The sequence below is a fragment of the Durio zibethinus genome, unplaced genomic scaffold (assembly GCF_047325235.1).
Source record: "Durio zibethinus cultivar Kanyao isolate XHJ-2024 unplaced genomic scaffold, ASM4732523v1 HiC_scaffold_3, whole genome shotgun sequence".
In the NCBI taxonomy this organism is placed as follows: Eukaryota; Viridiplantae; Streptophyta; class Magnoliopsida; order Malvales; family Malvaceae; genus Durio; species Durio zibethinus.
In genome coordinates, this window is record NW_028323044.1 from 9431470 (window position 1) to 9436469 (window position 5000).

The following is a 5000-nucleotide window of genomic DNA, read 5'->3' on the forward strand; positions in this document are numbered from 1 at the left end:
GCCCAGCTTGTGCCGATGGCGGTCGAGGCAAGTGCCCGTACCGAAGGGCAGCCTATGCCGATGATGGTCGATGCATGTGCCATCACCATGCGTCATCATGTGCCATTGATGGTCGAGGCCTTGGCCGAAGTTCGATTTTGAGCCACGGTGCCCATGCTTGGCTCCAGCATGTGCTGGTGCCGCATTTTTTTCACTCGGGACAGCATCGCCGGAGCATCGCCGGAGTACCGCCGGAGAACCTGACCGGCGGCATTGGGGTTCCGGCGATTGGGAGGGGGGCCGGGGGGGTGTGCGCACATGATGTGCGATGGGTGCTGGTACTTGGCCTTGTGTTGGCCCCCTATCCCTCATCAAACCTCTGAGAATTCACACCCCCTTAAAGAGCATTTGAGATTTTACAGGTTTGCTACCAGTAGCCGTTAAAGTGTCTGAAATGGGGACACTTTTTTCAAACGGTCACAAAATCTTCTCTACTTCGAGTTTTTAGCTGAATTTTTTTGTGCATGCCAACAAAAATATAAGGATCATGCCTACAAAATTTGGGGCCAAAAATCCTTATAAAAAAATTTTAAAAAATCCCGAACCGCAAAAAGTTTCAAAAATCATGAAAAATAGAAAACGAGTCATCTTCCAACGAAACTTCACGTGAAGGCTTAGGGGACCATTGTATGAATTTACAAGCCATAAAAATGGCATTGGCACGGCAGAAATTTGAAGATGTGCCTAAACCCACCAGGGCCCAGCGTGTGCCGATGGTGCTCGAGGCAACCGCCCGCACCAGGGCCCAGCGTGTGCCGATGGTGCTCGAGGCAAGCGCCCGCACCAGGGCCCAGCGTGTGCCGACGGTGGTCGAGGCAACCGCCCGCACCAGGGCCGATAGTGTGCCGATGGTGCTCGAGGCAACCTGTCGCACCAGGGCCCAGCGTGTGCCGATGGTGATCGAGGCAACCTGCCGCACCAGGGCCCAGCGTGTGCCGATGCTGGTCGAGGCAAGCGCCCGCACCAGCGCCCAGCGTGTGCCGATGGTGCTCGAGGCAACCGACCGCACCAGGGCCCAGCGTGTGCCGATGGTGCTCGAGGCAACCTGCCGCACCAGGGCCCAGCGTGTGCCGATGGCGCTCGAGGCAAGCTCCCGCACCAGGGCCCAGCGTGTGCCGATGGTGCTCGAGGCAACCTGCCGCACCAGGGCCCAGCGTGTGCCGATGGTGCTCGAGGCAACCTGCCGCACCAGGGCCCAGCGTGTGCGGATGGTGCTCGAGGCAAGCGCCCGCACCAGGGCCCAGCGTGTGCCGATGGTGGTCGAGGCAACCGCCCGCACCAGGGCCCAGCGTGTGCCGATGGTGGTCGAGGCAACCTGCCGCACCAGGGCCCAGCGTGTGCCGATGGTGCTCGAGGCAACCTGCCGCACCAGGGCCCAGCGTGTGCCGATGGTGCTCGAGGCAACCGACCGCACCAGGGCCCAGCGTGTGCCGATGGTGGTCGAGGCAACCGCCCGCACCAGGGCCCAGCGTGTGCCGATGGTGGTCGAGGCTGCCGATGATGGTCGAGGCAACCTGCCGCACCAGGGCCCAGCGTGTGCCGATGGTGCTCGAGGCAACCGACCGCACCAGGGCCCAGCGTGTGCCGATGGTGCTCGAGGCAAGCGCCCGCACCAGGGCCCAGCGTGTGCCGATGGTGGTCGAGGCAACCTGCCGCACCAGGGCCCAGCGTGTGCCGATGGTGGTCGAGGCAAGCGCCCGCACCAGGGCCCAGCGTGTGCCGATGGTGGTCGAGGCAAGCGCCCGCACCAGGGCCCAGCGTGTGCCGATGGTGGTCGAGGCAACCTGCCGCACCAGGGCCCAGCGTGTGCCGATGGTGCTCGAGGCAACCGACCGCACCAGGGCCCAGCGTGTGCCGATGGTGCTCGAGGCAACCTGCCGCACCAGGGCCCAGCGTGTGCCGATGGCGCTCGAGGCAAGCTCCCGCACCAGGGCCCAGCGTGTGCCGATGGTGCTCGAGGCAACCTGCCGCACCAGGGCCCAGCGTGTGCCGATGGTGCTCGAGGCAAGCGCCCGCACCAGGGCCCAGCGTGTGCCGACGGTGGTCGAGGCAACCGCCCGCACCAGGGCCGATAGTGTACCGATGGTGCTCGAGGCAACCTGTCGCACCAGGGCCCAGCGTGTGCCGATGGTGATCGAGGCAACCTGCCGCACCAGGGCCCAGCGTGTGCCGATGCTGGTCGAGGCAAGCGCCCGCACCAGCGCCCAGCGTGTGCCGATGGTGCTCGAGGCAACCGACCGCACCAGGGCCCAGCGTGTGCCGATGGGGCTCGAGGCAACCTGCCGCACCAGGGCCCAGCGTGTGCCGATGGCGCTCGAGGCAAGCTCCCGCACCAGGGCCCAGCGTGTGCCGATGGTGCTCGAGGCAACCTGCCGCACCAGGGCCCAGCGTGTGCCGATGGTGCTCGAGGCAACCTGCCGCACCAGGGCCCAGCGTGTGCGGATGGTGCTCGAGGCAAGCGCCCGCACCAGGGCCCAGCGTGTGCCGATGGTGGTCGAGGCAACCGCCCGCACCAGGGCCCAGCGTGTGCCGATGGTGGTCGAGGCAACCTGCCGCACCAGGGCCCAGCGTGTGCCGATGGTGCTCGAGGCAACCTGCCGCACCAGGGCCCAGCGTGTGCCGATGGTGCTCGAGGCAACCGACCGCACCAGGGCCCAGCGTGTGCCGATGGTGGTCGAGGCAACCGCCCGCACCAGGGCCCAGCGTGTGCCGATGGTGGTCGAGGCTGCCGATGATGGTCGAGGCAACCTGCCGCACCAGGGCCCAGCGTGTGCCGATGGTGCTCGAGGCAACCGACCGCACCAGGGCCCAGCGTGTGCCGATGGTGCTCGAGGCAAGCGCCCGCACCAGGGCCCAGCGTGTGCCGATGGTGGTCGAGGCAACCTGCCGCACCAGGGCCCAGCGTGTGCCGATGGTGGTCGAGGCAAGCGCCCGCACCAGGGCCCAGCGTGTGCCGATGGTGGTCGAGGCAAGCGCCCGCACCAGGGCCCAGCGTGTGCCGATGGTGGTCGAGGCAACCTGCCGCACCAGGGCCCAGCGTGTGCCGATGGTGCTCGAGGCAACCGACCGCACCAGGGCGGAGCGTGTGCCGATGGTGGTCGAGGCAAGCGCCCGCACCAGGGCCCAGCGTGTGCCGATGGTGGTCGAGGCAACCTGCCGCACCAGGGCCCAGCGTGTGCCGATGGTGCTCGAGGCAACCGACCGCACCAGGGCGGAGCGTGTGCCGATGGTGGTCGAGGCAAGCGCCCGCACCAGGGCCCAGCGTGTGCCGATGGTGGTCGAGGCTGCCGATGGTGGTCGAGGCAACCTGCCGCACCAGGGCCGAGCGTGTGCCGATGGTGCTCGAGGCAACCGGCCGCACCAGGGCCCAGCGTGTGCCGATGGTGGTCGAGGCAAGCTGCCGCACCAGGGCCCAGCGTGTGCCGATGGTGTTCGAGGCAACCGACCGCACCAGGGCCCAGCGTGTGCCGATGGTGCTCGAGGCAACCTGCCGCACCAGGGCCCAGCGTGTGCCGATGGTGGTCGAGGCAACCTGCCGCACCAGGGCCCAGCGTGTGCCGATGGTGGTCGAGGCAAGCGCCCGCACCAGGGCCCAGCGTGTGCCGATGGTGGTCGAGGCAACCGACCGCACCAGGGCCCAGCGTGTGCCGATGGTGCTCGAGGCAACCGGCCGCACCAGGGCCCAGCGTGTGTCGATGGTGGTCGAGGCAAGCGCCCGCACCAGGGCCCAGCGTGTGCCGATGGTGGTCGAGGCAACCGCCCGCACCAGGGCCCAGCGTGTGCCGATGGTGCTCGAGGCAACCGACCGCACCAGGGCCGAGCGTGTGCCGATGGTGGTCGAGGCAAGCGCCCGCACCAGGGCCCAGCGTGTGCCGATGGTGGTCGAGGCAACCTGTCGCACCAGGGCCCAGCGTGTGCCGATGGTGGTCGAGGCAAGCGCCCGCACCAGGGCCCAACGTGTGCCGATGGTGCTGGGGGCAACCGCCCGCACCAGGGCCCAGCGTGTGCCGATGGTGATCGAGGCAGGCGCCCGCACCAGGGCCCAGCGTGTGCCGATGGTGGTCGAGGCAAGCGCCCGCACCAGTGCCCAGCGTGTGCCGATGGTGGTCGAGGCAAGCGCCCGCACCAGGGCCCAGCTTTTGCCGATGGTGATCGAGGCAACCGGCCGCTCCAGGGCCCAGCGTGTGCCGATGGTTATCGGGGCAACCGGCCGCACCAGGGCCCAGGGTCTGCCGATGGTGCTCGAGGCAACCGCCCGCACCAAGGCTCAGCATGTGCCGCTGGTGATCGAGGCAACAACCCACACCAGGGCCCAGCTTGTGCCGATGGCGGTCGAGGCAGGTGCCCGTACCGAAGGGCAGCCTATGCCGATGATGGTCGATGCATGTGCCATCACCATGCGTCATCATGTGCCATTGATGGTCGAGGCCTTGGCCGGAGTTCGATTTTGAGCCACGGTGCCCATGCTTGGCTCCAGCATGTGCTGGTGCCGCATTTTTTTCACTCGGGACAGCATCGCCGGAGCATCGCCGGAGTACCGCCGGAGTACCGCCGGAGAACCTGACCGGCGGCATTGGGGTTCCGGCGATTGGGAGGGGGGCCGGGGGGGTGTGCGCACATGACGTGCGATGGGTGCTGGTACTTGGCCCTTGTGTTGGCCCCCTATCCCTCATCAAACCTCTGAGAACTCACACCCCCTTAAAGAGCGTTTGAGATTTTACAGGTTTGCTGCCAGTAGCCGTTAAAGTGTCTGAAATGGGGACACTTTTTTCAAACGGTCACGAAATCTTCTCCGGTTCGAGTTTTTAGCTGAATTTTTTTGTGCATGCCAACAAAAATAGAAGGATCACGTCCACAAAATTTGGGGCCAGAACTCCTTCTGAAAAAATTCTAAAAAATCCCGAACCGCAAAAAGTTTCGAAAATCGTGAAAAATAGAAAACGAGTCATCTTGCAACGAAA